This window comes from Myotis myotis, unplaced genomic scaffold, assembly GCF_014108235.1.
Source record: "Myotis myotis isolate mMyoMyo1 unplaced genomic scaffold, mMyoMyo1.p scaffold_m19_p_4, whole genome shotgun sequence".
In the NCBI taxonomy this organism is placed as follows: Eukaryota; Metazoa; Chordata; class Mammalia; order Chiroptera; family Vespertilionidae; genus Myotis; species Myotis myotis.
The window spans coordinates 43076817-43096235 of record NW_023416346.1 but is presented as its reverse complement, the minus strand read 5'-3'; positions in this window follow the sequence as shown (position 1 = coordinate 43096235).

Here is a 19419-nt window from a genome sequence, read left to right as displayed (position 1 = left end):
AGGATCTTTTGCCATGTTCTCTCCAGCGAAGTTCTTCTGTCTCTAGAGAACGTTCTGTGTAGGTTCTGTGCCTAGGTTCTGTCTCTCCTGGTTCTGTCTTCTAAGTTCTGTCTTCTAAGTTCTGTGTCTTGCTGTCTTGTTACATCTGTATTTATACCAGTTGATTCAATCCTATCAATCTCTATTCCAAAGGTTAGGGCGTTTCTTATCTCCATTCCAGGGAGTAAAGATTATGTAGCTTAAGCATGATTGTTCGTGGTTAAAGTGATTAATTACCCACCTGGCACTTAGTTAAGAGGTTTTATTCTCTCCCTAACTTCAGGGGAAAATCCCTACCTGGGGAAACAACCTTTCTCAAAGAGGAGACCTTGGTTAAAACACATAGTGCCAAGAAGGTGAGCAAACATATTAAGAACAGTATGCCATATATGCCAGGTCCCTTGAAACAGCAAGCATGGACCGGCTCCCGGCACTCCACATCCTCTCCAGCACTTGTCGTTCGTTGATTTGTTGATGATAGCCATTCTGACAGGTGTGGGATGGTATCTCATTGTTGTTTTGATTTGCATCTCTCGGATGATTAGTGACTTTGAGCATGTTTTCATATGTCTCTTGGCTTTCTGAATGTCCTCTTTTGAAAAGTGTCTATTTAGGACCTTTGCCCATTTTTTGATTGGATTGTTTATCTTCCTTTTGTTAAGTTGTATGAGTTCCCTATAAATGTTGGAGATTAAACCCTTATCAGTGATAACATTGGCAAATATGTTCTCCCATGCAGTGGGCTTTCTTGTTGTTTTGTTGATGGTTTCTTTTGCTGTGCAGAAGCTTTTTATTTTGATGTAGTCCCATTTTTTTATTTTCTCTTTAGTTTACAATGCCCTAGGAGCTGTATCAGTGAAGAAATTGCTTCGGCATATGTCTGAGATTTTGATGCCTTTGGATTCTTCTAGTATTTTTGTGGTTTCCCATCATACATTTAAGTCCTTTCTCCATTTTGAGTTTATTTTTGTGTATGGTGTAAGTTGGTGGTCTAGTTTCATTTTTTTGCATGTATCTGTCCAATTTTCCCAACACCATTTATTGAAGAGACTATCTTGACTCCATTGTATGTTCTTGCCTCCTTTGTCAAATATTAATTGAGCATATTGGTTCGGGTTGATTTCTGGGCTCTCTATTCTATTCCATTGATCTATATGTCTGTTCTTGTGCCAGTACCAGGCAGTTTTAAGAACAGTGGCTTTGTAATACAGCTTGATATCTGGTATTAAGATCCCACCTACTTTGTTCTTTCTCAGGATCGCTATAGCTATTCGGGGTCTTTTTTTATTCATGTCACGTAATTTTTACTGGTTAGCACTTTCCTACTCTCATCACACTCTCACTCTGAGCCAGAGGCATGAGGAGCCCATTGGGTATAAAAAGTAGATGAAAAAAAGTACTCTCATCTGAGGCAATAGACAACTCCAGAGTCAAAGAGGAAAAATTAACCAGAAAAGATTCCAACCAGCCACAGTCTAAATGACAAAGGGAAAGTTAGGGAAAAAATAAAATCCTGTAGGGGTCAGAGATAGTAATGATCAAAATCAGAATACAAAGTCAAAGGACAGAATAGGGAAGACAGGATCAAGCAAAATCAAATCAAAACTAATTGGGGGAAGAGAAGCCACAGCAAATGTCTAGCATGCCTGCTAGCCATTGGGGTGGCTTCATAGGCCTGCTAGGGTGTGTTGAAAAGGGTAAGGTAAGTCATCCCAATGTAAAGAGTCAGGAATGTGGTAGCTTAATATTTCCTATGTTGCCTTGCACATAGTAAGTTCTCAGTTAATATTAACTGAGTTAGTCAAGCAAAAATTAGTTACATACAATCCTGGTGGTCTGAAAGTTGATGTGGGCCATTAGCATGCACTGGAATATAATAAATCAAAGTTTAGAATGCACCATTGTGTAAGCAAAGAGACTTGTCTATGATAGTAAAGTGAGAATGGCTTCAGAAGTCTGATAGCCTCAGAATAGCTATGATGTGGCACATGGAAGAAGGAGGAGAAAAAAGAGAAGATCATGTTTAGTGAATACCAATGCATTACCTTTATGTATTTCACTTAATTCAATCCTCCAGGGGGTAGGAGGTGCTCACAATTTTACAGATGAGTAAACTAGAAAAAGGTTAAGGACCTTCCCTAAGGTCACAGAGTCAGGATTTAAACCCAGATTTGTCTGGTTCTAGAACCCATGGTCTTTGTTATTATTCCACCCTCCAGCTTATGAACAAGGTTGAAAAGAGGCAAAGACTAGTTCAAGAGGAAAATCTGAGAGCAAGGCTATCTATCACTTCTTTAAAAGATGCTGCAGTTCAACTCTACTGTTTGTGTATTGCTTGGTTTGGTTGGCAGCAGTTAACAAAGCTAGGTCCAGGTAGCAATAACTACTATTACCTGAAAATCTACTGTGTACCCATCCCATATGCTAGATGTTTTACATATATTAAGTTCTATTTTTTCCAAAGCATTTTCATAGCCATGGTTTCATCTGGCTGAGATAAGGACTCATATATATGAAAGAAGGCCAACAAGCTCAGTTTTCAGAAATGTGAAACAAGTTCGGGCAACAATGATAAGTCAATACTGAAACACAGAAGGCTAGGCTAGAAGTATCTGACTTCCTCGAGTCTAAAATCAGAATTGGTCCAGGGACTCAGGTGGGGTTGAATCTGCAAGAAGGAGACCAAGAAGCCCCTGATTGTGGAGGAAAGAAAGCAACAAGGCAATGAAATAGGCAGCTGTTTCATTCTGATGGCTATTTTATTCAAAAATGCCACACAGCTCTAGACATCCAAGTCAAGGGACATTTTGAGTTTGAAACCTTTGAGAATGTGACCAATTGAGCTGATCCTTTCAGAAGTTATAGTAACCAAATTCACCAGGAATCTCTGAGCAGCAGCTGATTATGTTCATCATATATACTTGTTGAAGCATCTCCTCCGCTGCCCCCTATCCCGCATCAAAGTTTCCACAATAGTCTTTAGGTTTGCCTACTGCCTCTCTAACCACTCCTTCTATGTCTCTTGCAATCTTAAGCTTCTTTTATTGTCTTTCCATGTTCCTTAGCTCAATGAATATACCAAGTTATACAAACCAGAAAGTTAGACATTTTCCTTAACATTTCCTTTTACTCCCATGTCCAAATTACCATGAATTACTATCACTACCTGCTAATGTGTGTATATATTTGGTTATGATGTAAAATACATATCTTGATTTGAGTTGTAATAAGAAATAACTTATAAATAATAGATAATAATTTAGCCTCTGTAATAATAAAATGTCATTTATAATGTTTACTGAGTACATTTGTGCCAGTCAATGTGTTAAGTATTTTATAGGCAATGTCTCATTCAATTCTTATAGAAACACAATGAGATAGACCCTATTATAAACCCCAGGTAAAAATAGAGGCTCAGAGACATTAAAACAATTTATCTTGGTTCTCACAGTTGGTTAATTGGCAAAGCCAGGACTCCATAGCAGTGTCATTAGAGTCCAACACCCATGCTCTTATGCTATTGCACTCTACCATCTTCGTAATCAGACAATCACCCCTCTCCCTTATTCTAATAATTCCCATTAATACTATTTTTACTTATACTACTTTTGATAATACCAATAAAATATTCAAAATAGCCCTTCCAATTACCAGTTGGGTCCATTTAAATTCTCAGGTCATTGCAAATTCTCAAAAAACAGACTCCTCATCAATTTCAAAATCAAGTGATTTCCCACTAAAATAGACCTTCTCTTGTCATGAGCACCCAATGCAAAAAACAAAAACAGAAAAGGAGGGAGTGGATCATTATGTGGTACATCCTTAACTGCCTCAGAGTTTATTATCTTTTTTTGTCTTTGAGCCCATAAACATGAGCAGGTAGATATTAATACTTTTCCCAATGGTAATTAACCAATTCCTGCATATATTTTATCTCAAGGGACTTCAATGTAAATATGATGGTGTTTACTCTATCAAATATTAATATTCTTAGCTCATTAAATCTTCTCAGAAATAATCTGTAGCAAAGGAATGTCTATTAATATTCATATGCCTATCTTTATGTCTACTGGGGGTGCATATGGTACCAAAAAGAAACACTGGGCAAGTCTTAGCCAGAGTACAGCCTGAGTGTGGGGGCTAGACAATCCCAGGAGCACTCGAGTGCTGAATTTGAGGGGTCATGATGAATTGAGTCTCCTATAAGAAACTGGTTAAGACATATGAAGAAGTAAAAATGAAAAGGATACATGGGCTATAACTTTTTTTCAAAATGCTTCCAGATCATTGTAATTTTTAATTATCAAATATTTTCAAAGAAATATTTGTAATGTATATGTAAATTAAGACGCATACTCACAACACCTGTGAACCCACTGTCCATCAAAGAGATGCTGGAAGTCTGGTTTTGGACTCTGTATTCAAGCCAAATCTGTTGCTTGGTTTGGGTTTTGGTCTAGGTCATTGGAAAGCTGAATAGCCAATGCATACATCAATATCACTTGGTCTTTCTGAACTTGAACATGACCACGGCATGGCATTAGAATTATTATGAATACCAACATACTCAGTTTCAAATATAGGTAAGCATTCTAAATAATATGTGGATGGAAAATCCCTTATTATTACAAGAGTAAAATGTTGCATTAATAAATGATCCTATATAATAAAGAGCTAATATGCTAATTAGACCAAACATCAGATCAACCGTCTGGACGACCTTCCGGATGACCATCTGGATGACCTTCTGGATGAAGCTGGGGCTGCGAGGGCTGGCCAGGGCTGCAAGGGCTGAGCCCAGGCCTCTAGTTGTTATATAGTTTATATACAAGCATAATGATGATAAACATCAAATAGTTAGAGGGAAATAGATTAAGAGTATAAATATTTAAAAGGGTGTGTTCACTCGATAAGTATATAAAGAAAATTATATACTTTTTGAGTTAATAAGTGTTATAAAATTAAATAAGAATTCAAGGCAAATATTATAGATTATATAATAATTCTAACATTTTTAATTGTTTGGTGTATTTATATTTCTAACATGATACAAAATAAAATGTATGGACTAAAATTAATTTTCAGGTACCTAATTCCATTTAGGCTATATTTCTTTCAAAGAATCGTTCTATTTGAGAATACTTTTCATTCTGTGAGAATAAATTAAAAATGGGCTATCAACTTTGTCACCTTAAAATTTCACAAGGAGGAAAAAAAACAAAATCAGTTATAACCATATCCACAACAAAGCATTTTCAATCCTACATAAAAGAGAATATAAAGAGTATAATGAAGAAAATGCAAAATAAAATTGAAGCACCCTAAAAATATCTTATCTCTGCACTGACCTCAGCTGACAGTATCTATTCAGTTTCATAGTGTATAGTTCAGTTTAAAAAACACTGCTCTATACATTATCTTAATTTATCTTAACAGGTCCTTTTAGTATAATCAAATCAGATGGGATTGAGAAATTGTCCCCCAAATGGCAATTATCAGAAGAGATAAGAAACTCCTGAAAAAAAACTTACTATTTTAACTATAGAAAAATATGACATTCTTAGCAGATGTTTCTTACATATGAGGAAAGGGTCAATCTAAAATGGGGGGAAATTTTCTCTGAAATACAGCCATACTACATCATGCCCTACGTGACAAAATAACTGGCTCCCATTGAATGCGTGAGGCACTCTCTTCCATATTACTGCCCAGCCTGTTCTACTTGTACATGCTCAAGAAATCAGAAAACAGACGAAGGGCTAATTGCTGTGAAAAATCAATGCCTGTCGTTTTCTATTTTAATCATGACAATGAATGCTGGATTGTTGCATCTGAACACAAGAATGGGAATTATTCATGTAGAAGAAATCAGACATGGAACAAAGAGCAGTTCTGTAAGAAGAGTGGGGTTGAACATTTCTGAACTACTTCAGAACCAATGCTTGAGATACAACTTCAATTTCTCATTCCTACCCTTTTTCCCCCTGCAAAGCTGAACTGCTGCCTTGGAGGTATATTTTAAGATGATGGTTCTTGATCTTGGTAATGACCCAATCGGGGTCTTTGAGAATCTACCAAAGATTAATAATGAGTAGTAGTGAGCTTTACTGCTTTCCCAATTTAAATAGGGTCCTTGGTTATCTTGTCTCTTAGCACCTTGTGTTCTTCCCACACAATCCTTGCCATAGTGAGCTCCCGCTTGCCCAGGGGTTAGTTTCTAAAATCAGCATATGAGGGGGCAATACCAGTAAAGTTTAACATTAACAATCATTTAAATCTCCCATAAATAAGAGTGAGTCCTCAGAGTTCTCAAAACGGGGGGAGGAGGGATCTCCCATACAGTACAATATGGGGAGTTTGTGTATTCTACTTCATATATGTATTACATGTATAATACATATAAATGTATTGTGTGCACAGGAAAATAATATACATAATAGATTAGATAGGTAACATATCTCTCTGCATTTTAATTACAAAAATAGAGTGTTCAGAATGGAAACCACAGGAGTGCACCCATGCTACAACTCTATGTATTGGTATAATTATTTAATGTTTATTACTCCCACTAGTCTTTAATCTCCATAAAGGCAGTGCAACTGCCCTATTTTGATGGATTCTCTATCCTCTATCTCTATCTCTGCCTAGCTCAGTTCTGCTCAATACATAGATGTCAATTGATGTGACTAACTTAAAGGTAAGACGGGAGGACAGAGACAGTCAAGATAAGAAACTGCCTGTTCTGCCTCCACAGTAACCTCAACAATGACAATGTGTCCTGTCAGCTGCCAGGCCCTAAACATCACCCTGCTGATCAGCAACTCTCCTGCTGGCTGCTGTGCCACTCTGCTTCCTTCCTGTCTGCCTGGGATGGATGGCATGTGAATTTCTAAAAACCAAATGAGAGTTATATTTAGTGAATTTAGCCCACAGTTTTACTTCATGAATTTCTATGTTTACTTTTTTTTTAAGTAATTGGCCTTCTATATGAATTTCATCATTTAAAATATAGGCAGCACAAAAGGAGATGGGCTTAGGAGTGAATTTTATTTTATTTTTATATTTTCCTACATCTTTTAAAGTGTTTGGTAATGATTACATATTGTTTGCAAAATCAGAAAAAAAAATGTTTAAAATATTATCACATATTCTAACTCCCATTTTAAGCTATTTTAACCTGCTTAGGATCACAAAGCTTGAGAATTGCAAAATTTGGGACTGTGACTAAAATGAAAGTTGAGAAACACTGAAAAAAGTAACTGTGATTATACTAGTTATTTTAATTGTGTAAGGATACTATTTGGTTGCTTCTTAGTGGCATTCTTTTTTTTTAAAATATATTTTATTGATTTTTTACAGAGAGGAAGGGAGAGAGATAGAGAGTTAGAAACATTGATCAGCCGCCTCCTGCACATCTCCCACTGGGGATGTGCCCGCAACCCAGGTACATGCCCCTGACTGGAATCGAACCTGGGACCCCTCAGTCCGCAGGCCGACGCTCTATCCACTGAGCCAAACCAGTTTCGGCCTTAGTGGCATTCTTAATAAAAGCCATTCTCTTTCAATTAATACTCTTTTTTAGACAAAATTGCATTCTCATTGCTTTTGTTAAAAACCAACCTCTTAAGTTTCTCATAAATTCCATTCACCAGACTGAAGTAGGTCCCATTTCTAGGATGTTATAAATGAAAGGATTAGTAAGGGTCTAGGAAGAAAGAAGTAAAATAGCCACGCCGCTTTGTTGCCTCGCATGCAAACTGTGACTACCACCTTCCCATCACACACTCCTTAAATTTTAGCACTCTGATGTCCTGACACAGATAATTCCCTGCAGATTTCATGATCACTTGTATTATCTACACTCTGCAACTGTGTTCTAGATATGCACATACAGCTAAGGAGAAATAAAGAGTAGCTGATCCACAAAGGTAAGAGACTATAAAATAATTGCAGCTTCCTCATCTCATCACAGGTAAAGTACTGTTTGATACATATACTCCTTTTACAGATAAGGTGGATTTCCCCTTTGAGCCTCAAATCACATTTTAATTAGTTCAATAATAAGAAATGGAATTACATGAAATATGATGCCAAGGGAAGCATACTGGGCTGACCTGAGTTCTGAGCTCTGCTTCCAAGTATAACTTTGGGTTAAAATGTCAAATTAGAAAGTTGAGCTGTAAGAAATCTATAAACCATCTGAGTTCCAAAATTCCATTATTTTTCAGATTACAAATTGTAAGCATATGTTAAGTAACAATTTAACATATGTTAAGTAACAACTCTTAGTTTACCAAATAATTAGTTTTCTTCAGCAACACTGGGTTTTTGCATGACTTCTATTAATCAACACTATTCTGACATTTAGATAAATATTCCTAGTACTAAAACATAATCCTCATGTAGTCAGTGACAGATTTGGGATATAGCTATATTGCCTTCCACTGTGATCCTCTGAGAGTTACTTAACTCCACAAGGTCAAGCTGGGTCCATGTTGTAACATGGGTCTTCCAAGGTCTACTTAGGTTTTGTCATAAGTACTTCATAATTTAAGCTGGAAAAATAGTACCAGTGTAATATTATCTACCACAAACTGAGAGAAAATATTACATCATTTAAAATGAAACAAAAAAATTGTCAGCATTAAGCTTTTTGACATGAAGAGTATGGGCCAACATAATAACACATAATCTAAGTATACTTCTATTTAGTTTAGAGTTAGAAATTTGGGCCTCCTCTGTTTTAAGTAGGTCATTCCAGAACCTCCATCTCTGTGTCCAGCCCAGAACAATCTCTTGAGCTCTAGACCCTGATTGGATGTTCCTCCCACTTTTCTGCCCAGAGACATGAAACTCAAAGTACCCCAAACTGAAAATCATCTCCTTCTCCAGCTCCCCAAATCTGCTCCTCTTCCTGTGTTTATGATCTTAGAAGATAGCATTGCCACTATCTAGGGGACATGTGTTTTATTTATTTATTTTTAAATATGAGGATAACTTTATTCACAATGGTCCCAAACTAAAAATATCACAAATATCCATTAACAGTGGAATAGGTAAATTGTATGTTCATAAAAGAACAAATTACCAGTAATTATACACATAACAACATGCATGAAACTCACAAATTTTATATTCAGCTAAAGAAGCCAGAAACAAACTAGGACATAGCAAATGATTCTGCTTATGTGCTGCTCAAGACAGGTAAAATAACCTATGTGTTGGAAGTTTTAACTCAAGATTACATCTGAGGAGGTATTTTCTAAATTCTTTATTGATTAAAGTATTACATATATCTCCTTTTTTCCCCATTGACCTCTCTCTGGCCACTCCCATACCCCAGCACAAGCCCTCATCCCCCTAGTGTCTGCATCCATTGTTTATGCTTATATGCATGTATACAGGTCCTTTGGTTGATCTCTTACTCGACCCCCACTCTCCCCTGCCTTCCCTATGAGGTTTGATGGTCTGTTACATGCTTCTCTGTTTCTGGATCTATTTTTGTTCATCAGTTTATGTTGTCCATTATATTCCACAAATAAGTGAGATCATGGAGTATTTATCTTTCTCCAATTGGCTTATTTCACTTAGCATAATGTTCTTCATGTCCATCCATGCTGTTGCGAATGGTAAGAGTTCTTTTTTTACAGCAGCATAGTATTTAATTGTGCAGAAGTACCACTGTTTTTCAATCCACTCATACGCTGATGGGAACTTAGGCTGTTTCCAAATCTTAGCTATTGTAAATTGTGCTGCTATGAACATAGGGGTGCATATATCCTTTCTGATGGGTGTTATTGTTTTCTTGGGATATATTCCTAGAAGTGGGATTATTGGGTAAAATGGCAGTTCCATTTTTAATTTTTTGAGGAAACACCATATTGTTTTCCACAGTGGCTGCACCAGTCTGCATTCCCACCAGCAGTGAAGGAGGGTTCCTTTTTCTCCGCATCCTCTCCAGCACTTGTCATGTGTTGATTTGTTGATGATAGCCATTCTGACAGGTGAGAGATGGTACTGCATTGTCGTTTTGATTTGCATCTCTTGGATGATTAGTGACTTTGAGCATGTTTTCATGTCTCTTGGCTTTCTGTATGTCCTCTTTCAAAAAGTGTCTATTTAGGACCTTTCCCCATCTTTTGATTGGATTGTTTATCTTCCTTTTGTTAAGTTATGTGAGTTCCCTGTAAATTTTGGAGATTAAACCCTTATCTGAAACAGCATTGGCAAATATGTTCACCCATGCAGTGGGCTTTCTTGTTGTTTTGTTGATAGTTTCTTTTGCTGTGCAGAAGCTTTTTATTCTGATATAGTCCCATTTGTTTATTTCTCCTTAGTTTCCATTGTATCACTATAGATATTGCTACAACATAAGTCTGATATTTTGCTGCCTGTGGATTCCTCTAATATTTTTATGGTTTCCTGTCTTACGTTTACTAGCAGCTGAAGTCCTGAAAAAGAAGAACAAAGTAGGAGGGATCTCAATACCAGATATCAAGCTATCTCACAAAGCCACTCTCCTCAAAACTGCCTGGTATGGCACAAGAACAGACATATAGATCAATGGAACAGAACAAGGAAACCAGAAATTGACCCAAGCTGTTATGCTCAATTAATATTTAACAAAGGAGGAAAGAGCATACAATGGAATCAAGACAGTCTAATCAATAAACAGTGTTGGGAAAATTGGTCAGATACATGCAAAAAAAATGAAACTAGACCACCAACTTATACCACACAAAAAAATAAACTCAAAATGGATAGGGGACTTACTAGTATTTGGGGTCTTTTTTTATTCCAGATGAATTTTTGGAGAGTTGGTTCTAGGTCTATGAAATATGCCATTGGTATTTTAATGGGGATAAGGTTGAAACTATAGATTGCTTTGGGTAGTATGAACATTTTAATGATGTTGATTCTACCAATCCATGAACACGGTATATTCTTCCATTTGTTTATGTCATCCTCTATCTCTTTTTTAATGCCCTGTAGTATTCTGCATACAGGTCTTTTACCTCCTTAGTGAAGTTTATTCCTAGGTATTTTAATTTTTTTGTTACAATGGTAAATGGGATTTTTTTAGTGTGTTTTTATGGAGTCTTTAGAGTTTTCTATGTACAATATGTCATCTGCAAATAATAACAGTTTTACTTCTTCTTTTCCAATTTGGATGCCTTTTATTTCTTCTTCTTGTCTAATTGCTATGGTTAGCACTTCCAATACTGTGTAGAACAGAAGTTGGCATCCCAGTCTTGTTCCTGATCTTAGGTGAAATGGTTTTAGTTTTTATCCATTGAGAATGATGTTGGCTGTAGGTTTGTCATATAAGGCTTTTATCATGTTGAGGTATGATCCCTCTATTCCCACTTTGTTGAGGATTTTTATCAAGAAAGGGTGTTGGATTTTGTCCAATGCTTTTTCTGCATCAGTTGATATGACTATGTGATTTTTGTCTCTCAATTTGTTTCTGTGATATATCATGTTTATTGATTTGCAGATATTGTACCAGCCTTGCATTCCTGGAATAAATCCCACTTGGTCATGGTGTATGATCATTCTAATGTAATGCTGAATCTGACTTGCTAAAATTTTGTTGAGGATTTTAGCATCTATGTTCATCAGGGATATTGGCCTATAATTCTCTTACTTTGAAGCATCTTTATCTGGTCTTAGGTTTAGGGTAATGCTGGCTTCATAGAAATAGCTTAGAAGTATTCCTTCCTCTTGAATTTTTTGGAATAGTATGAGAAGGATAGGTTTTAGTTCTTTGAATATTTGGTAAAACTCCCCTGTGAAGCCCTCTGGCCCAGGGCATTTGTTTGCTGGAAGTTTTTTGATTACTGCTTGTAAATTTCCTCCACATTTATGGGCCTATTTAGATTTTTTTATCCTTCCTGATTGTGTTTTGGAAGGTTGTATTTTTCTAGGAATATGTCCATTTCTTCTGGGTTGACCAGTTCATTGGAATAAAGTTGTTCATTGTATTTTTTTTTACAATACTTTGTATTTTTGTGAGGTCTGTTGTTTTTTTGTCTCTTTCATTTCTGATTTTGTTTATTTGGATCTTCTCTCTTTGCTTATGGTGAGCCTGGCTAGAGGTTCACCAATCTTGTTTATCCTTTCAAAGAACCAGCTCTGGGTTTTATTGGTCTTTTGTATTTTTTGTTTGTTTGTTTGTTTGTTTTTGTTTGGTTTTTGTCTCTATGTCATTTATTTCTGTTCTGATCTTTATTTCTCCTTCCTTCTGCTCACTCTGGGCTATTCTTGTTGCTCTATTTCTAATTCTTTAATTTGCTGAGTTAGATAATTTATTACCCCTATGATGATTGTATTGCTGTTGACCTCTCCCTTGATATCTTTCAGAAGTTTTTTTTAAATGTATTTGGGTGCTCCTGCTTTGGGTACATATAGGTTTAACAGAGTTATATCCTCTTGTATCAATACCTTTAGTATTATGAAGTGGCCTCCCTTATCTCTTGCTATGGCCTTCACTTTGAGGTCTATTTTGTCAGATATAAATATTGCTATCCCAGCTTTTTTTTTTTTTTTGCATTTCCATTTGTCTAAAAGATATTTTTCCATCCCTTCACTTTCAGTCTGTGTGAGTTCCTTGTTCTGAGGTGGGTCTCTTGTAGGCAGCATATATATGGGTCATGTTTTCTTATCCATTCAGCCACTCAGTGTCTTTTGATTGGAGCATTTAATCCATTTACATTTAAGGTTATTATTGATAGGTACTTGTTTGTGGCCATTTTATTTTTTCTGCCTCTGCTCCTTCTTCCTTTTCTATTTTTCTTTTTACAACAGTCCCTTTAGCATTTCTTGCATTGCTGGCTTGGTTGTGATAAAATCCCTTACCCTTTTTTGTCTGCAAAGCTCCTGCTTTCCCCTTCAATTTTGAATGATAGCCTTGCTGGATAGAGTGTACTTGGATTCAGTCCCTTGCTTTGCATCACTTTGTATACTTCATTCCATTTCTTTCTTGCCTGATGTGTTTCTGTTGAGAAATCATTTGATAATCTAACAGGAGATCCCTTGTAGGTAACGCTCTGTCTTTCTCTTGTGGCCTTTAAGATTCCCTCCTTTTCATTAACATTTGCCACTGTAATTATGATGTGTCTTGGTATGGTTCTTTTAGGGTTCATCTTGTTTGGGACTCTCTGTGACTTTTTTCTTCCCCAAATCAGGCAAGTTTTCTGTCATTATTTCTTCAAATAGGTTTTCTAATCCTTGCTCCTCTTCTTGTCATTCTGGCACCCATATTATACGTATGATACTTTGTTTAATGTGGTTCCATAGCTCCCTTAGAGTCTCTTTCTTCTTTTTAATTTGTTCTCCAATTGCTGTTCAGATTGGGCGTGTTTTTTTGCCTTGTATTCTAATTCGCTAATACGGTCCTCAGCTTCTTCTGTATACTATTGAAACCTTCCATTGCATATTTTATTGTTTCTATATAATTCTTTATTTCCTCTTGATTCTTACATAAGTTGTTGATTTTTCTCATCCAGCCAGTTTATAAACTGTATGAGTCTTACTCTGAATCCTTTTTCTGATATATTGAATGCTCTGTTTCATTTAGTACCTTTTCTGGCGATAATTCCTTTTCTTTCCTTTGCGGGTTGTTTCTTTGTCTCCTCATTTTTGCCCTCATTAAAGGATCTAGCCGCCAAGTCACACAGGGCCTGTGGCTGCAGTGGCAGGATTGGCAGGAGGGTCACGTTCTCTGAGACTCACTGGAGGGTCTAGGCACCGGGAGGCAGGGGGCCTAGGGTTGATGCCGCAGGTTTGGAGGGTAGGTGGTGCAGTCTCAGACTTGACAGGGGGCCCAGTCGTCAGGATGTGTGGGACTGGGGTTGAAGTGGTGGGCTTCACAGGAAGGCCGTGCAGTAATGGGACCCGGGGTTGAAGTGGCAGGTCGGCGAGTGGATCGCAAAGTCATGGGGCCTGCGGTTGAAGCAGCAAGCTTGGTGGGCGGGTTGTGCAATTGTCAGGACAGGTGTTTTAAACCTTACTATATCATATTTGACTCCCTTCTCTCATGCCTTATCAGTTGTCATGTCCTGTCATATCAATCCCATGTCCAGTATCTCTCCCATGTCCATTGTCCTATCCTTTAATTTAGACCATATTCACTCCCAGCTATACTTCTGAAGTGGCCTTTAACTAGTCTCCCAGATTTCAATCTCTGCCCACCCCCTTTCAACCCACCTCTCAACACTGCTGGTAGATAAACTGCGCAGATCTAAGATTTATACTCCCTACACAAAAACTTTCAGAGGCCCCTTATTCTTATGGAATATTGGTTTTCGGACATTTTTATATTTTCTATAGCAGATGAGGACTTCCTAGACAAAAATCTGACACAGACCCCAGTTAGAATAAAACAGATAAAAATGATATTTTAATAATATTAATTTATTTTGTAAGTGAAAAATTATATTTATGCATCATATAATCAATGAGGAAAAATAAGGCTCTTCTAATAAACACAAAAAAACTTAAATCAAAGTTAAGGGAACTACATTCTTACATTAACATTCAATTTTTAATTTTTTTATTTTGGTTGTACAGTATTGAGAAAAAAAGTCTTACACAGATAGGTAGTTGCAAATGTTAGCAGTTTTAGCAGTTTATCTTTCAAGATACCTCATTTTCACAAGAAGTCAAAAGTAGATTTACTATAATGTCTGCACAAAAATAAGTCATGGTGGCATAAATTATTTTAATGTCTCCAATATGTTAATTGTATGTATTATATATTTAAACATGTAATTTATTATGGTCTGAAGATGCAGAGGCTGTTCCCAAAATTGCCAAATAAGACTTCCAGTGGCTCACTATATCCTCAGGCCCACATCTGTATTTTCAAGCTATACAATATCTATTATATCCCAATACCTCATCTTTAAAATATATTTTAGGTGTTAAGCCAGAAGGGCCCAATCCCTTGAAATCATCATCCTCCACCAAAAAAAAAAACAAAACAAAACAAAAAAAACCTACCCACCATTCATGTTTATAATCCTCACTCAAAATGAAACACTACTGATTGCTTTTATTGAAGCAGGAAAAAAAAACCCTCTAAAAATAAAATTGGCTGCCTGTCCTCAAAAAAAAAAAAGGAAAAAAAAAATAAAAATAAAATATATACTTCAACATATATTTTTAAAGTAGAAAATTAAATCCTATATCTATGGAACCCTTGAAACATTTGTATAAAATGACTGAATTCATGAAATATAGTTTGAAACCCTTACCATAAAATAAACTGTTTGGTGATGTAGCCTCAATCTACCTTTCCAATCTTGTACACTACTGTCTTTCACACATGCTTTAATAGGAAAAAAAAACCCTCATGTTTTCCTGATTATTGTTAGAATGCTTGTAAAAGAAAACCTAATAATGACAGAAAAAAATGAAATAGAGAAAAAGTACCTGTATTCCTCAATCCAAAGATAACTACTATAAATGTTTTAGTGTAATTTCTTTTAGCCTCTTACCTTCCATAGCAGAACTGATAGTTAGGTGCCAAGTACTTAACTAAATTATCTTATTTTTATACTCACAAAAACCCTATTTTGCTATTAATTTTATTATTTCCATTTTACATTGAGGAAACAGAGGGTAAAACAGGTTGAGTAACTTGTCAAGGTTACACAATAAATTGCAGAGCTGGGCTTCAAAAGGCTATCTGACTCCAGAGACTGTGTACTGAACCACAACACTTCATTGCCTCCCTTTTCATGCCCTCCTTCATTTACTTTACCTCTGACCACTTAAATTTACTGTTCTTTGAAGACATCTGCCTTCACTCATAACAGTCCCTTTGCTAAGACTGTCCTTTGACCCATTTCTGTCTAGCCAAATCCTACTTATCATTCAATGCCACCTACTCCTCAAAGCTTCTCTAATGCACCCTCAGCTCTTCTCCTGTAACTCCCAATACTGTTTTTTGTACATCTTCTACTTCTCCCTCCTGTCAGGACCTCCTACCCTTCCCCTGCCTCCCACACTGTAACAAAGACAGCAGTTTACTGTATTTGTCAGTGCTGAGTGACAAGTGACCCTGCTCTTGTTCCCATAATTTGGACCTGGGGCTGAGCTGCAAGATGTAGCTACTGGGCTCAGCCCTCTGTTACTAAATTAAACTGAACTCCTGTGCACACAAGTAAAAAAAATCATTCCTTCTGCAATCTAGGCAAAACCAATCTGCCAACCCTCCTCCCAGGGCAGTCTGTTGCATTTTTAACTTCTTTTCCTCTCAAGGCTGCCCTTGACATTCCTTTGGAGAGGATTTCCTCTTGATAAAGTCATTCACAATATGAGATAATGCCAGCTTTGTGATCTACCCTGGGTTCTGCAATGGCAGCCTTGGTAGCTAAACAACTTTTCTGTGCTTTATTCCAAAGTTTTTGTGACCCCTAAGGAGGCCATTGTAATTGAAAGGCAATGGTCTGCATCCAGAGATTATGAAACTTAGTTCCATGGAACAGTGTCTCTGAGCTTCACAGTCATCCCTAGGGGTCCTTGAAAGAAAAGTGTGGACATGTTTATCTAACTCACATGGCTAAGGGTGAGGGCAAGGGATTGTCTGTATTCATGCCAACTGGAACGTGGGCTCAAGTGACTGGAACTGAAAGCCATGAGCCCTCTGGATATGTGCAATTTATAGAAAGACAACTGTCTGATGTATCTCTGATACACCACATCCTTACTATAAGAATGTGGGAAAATGTGACTCTACAGGCTTAACTTTCCCATATTGAAGATTCATATGCCCAAATGCCTACCAGACATCTTTACCTAGATGTATTATGAACATATCTAATTTAACATGTGTAAATGAGCAACTGATATTTCCTACACCCTCGCACCTGGACACAAACACTGATCCTCACTCAAACTTCCGGTCTCAGTTAACAGTAACTCCATTTTTCAATTGTTCAGATTAACAACTTTAGTGACGTTCTTGGCTCTTCTCTTTTTTCTCATACCCCACATCTGCTCCACAGAAAATCCCATTGGTCCTGACTCCAGAGTCTGACCACTATTCACCATCCCATTGCCATCATTATTTCCCAAGTCACCAACATTTCTCTTCTGGATTTCCATAATAGCCTCCTACCAAGTTTCCACTACTCTGCATTGGCGTACGCTCAATCGCTACCCAGCAGCCACAGTGATATTGTTGGAACATAAAAGAATCTACTCAAAACTCTCTAGTGACTTTTCATTTTGCTCACAGTGAAAGCCTTCCTGTTCCTTAAACATGCCAAGCAATATCCTACCTCAGAGCTTTGCACTGTTCTTCCCTCCACCTGAAAGGCTTTGTCACCAGATCTAAACAGGGCTAACTTCATTTTCTCCAGGTCTTTACTCAAAACTCATCTTCTCATTGAGGCCTTCTCTAGTAACGCTATCTAAAATTGCAAAACACCTCTAGCACATCTAATTCCCCTTCCCTGTTTTACTGGTCTTCTAAGGAATATCAGTAGTTAAGAAACTATGCATTTTACTTATTTATCATGTTAGTTGGCTAACTACTCCACTAGAATGTTCATTCCATGAGGGCAGGAAATGCTATCTGTTTTATTCACTGCTATATCAGAAGTGTCAGAACAGTGCCTGGCATATAGTCAGTCACTCAATAAAAGTTTGGTAAGTGAATAGAGGGTCAGTGAATGAAAGGTACCATATGTGGATGAAGAATAGTTTCACCCTATTTTAATGATTTTCAAGCTACTTTCAGAGTACCCAGTGTCCCTTGTAAAGGAGACAGGGACCCAAGGGGGTAAGGCTCTGGATCCCCAAACCCCTGTTCTATCCAGAGCAGATCCAAATCTCCCATAGTGACCCTCCATAACAGCTTTGTTTAGAAGAAAACATTGCATGGGTTAGTTTTTAAAAATTTTTTTAAAATGACTGCCTTAAATCTATAGAAATAAGAGACCCTGTCTTCCCAGGCTAAGAACAATAACCTACCTCAGGGGATGGATACATCAGGTACTCTTTAGTTTCATCTTCCTCAAATTGGACTCTGACGATGTGGCTCAGGTGTCCCAGAGAAGGCCACTATATCCAGGTGAGCTTCTGTACATAGGAGGAGCAGAGGAACTGAGAAATAAAGAGGTGTCATCAAGATGGCCTAAAAGTATAAGACCTGCTTCCTAGTTAGGCTATATACAGAATTTTTTTCATTTAACATTGGCCTGGCATGCTTTCCTGAGCAGCAACTTTACCCCCAATTTGGGAGCAAATACTAATGTTCTGTTGAAACAAATGATGGAGAAAAATAAAAACTTCTCATAAATTTAAAAAGTAAAACAAAAGCTTTAACAGAAATTATGTATGTACAAGAAGGCACTTCTTACTACTCCGTGACTTGCCAGAGTGCCCACATGTACACTTCTCTGCCATTAAGGAAAGCAGAATTATTTGAGAAGTACTATATCCAGATGATCTTCTGTACCATGGGAGAAACAGAGATGCTGAGAAATAAAGAAGTGTTGTCAAGATGGCCTAAAAGTACAGGACCTGCTTACCTAGGTAGGCTGCTTACAGTAATGCTCTCATTTAACATTAGCCTGGAACATTTTGCTGACCAGGTAGGATTTTATAAGTCCTCTTTATACACTACAGAAGCCATCAGAAAAGATGTCATAGTCAGAGCCCTTTGTTTTTGCTGCTACACAAGGAAACGGCATCACATTTCCTGTAGCTCAGGGCATATGGACAGAACAGCTTCTTCCCCTGGGAGGCCTGAGCCAATGAACAGATCAGCAGAACCCAGAACTGCACTGAAGCATTTATTTTTCTATACATATTTATTGAGCACCTACGCCATACTCATCATTTTTTAAACATGAGATTTTTTTAAAATAGTTACTGTGATTATACTTATCTAGCAAACTAAAAAAAAAAAAAAAACTGTGCTAATAGCAATTACGGATGGAGGTGCTTGCAAAATGTATGTAGATCTTAAGTGCTCCCACTGATTACTCACTCTGAGAACCTTTATTAGATTTGATAAGCTTGCAGCTAGGAGCATAGTTTTCAGTAGCAACATTTTCCACAGTAGCTATCATTCATGTTGGGTTTTATTTAATACTTAATGGCTTCTGAGGAAGGAAACTCAAAGAGTCATGAATGAGAGGAGGCTAATCTCCACAACTGATCTAGGGAGCTATTACACATGAGAAAATAATAAAGATGAAGAGTTCTGAATTGAAAATAATAATAATAATAATAATAATAATAATAATAATAATAATAAAAGGAGCCCTGAGTTATTCTACTAGCTCTACCAATAAATCACTTTGTCATTTCCCTCTCTGGGCCTATTTCCTCATCTATAAAATGAGGGCTCGGGTAGACAAGATC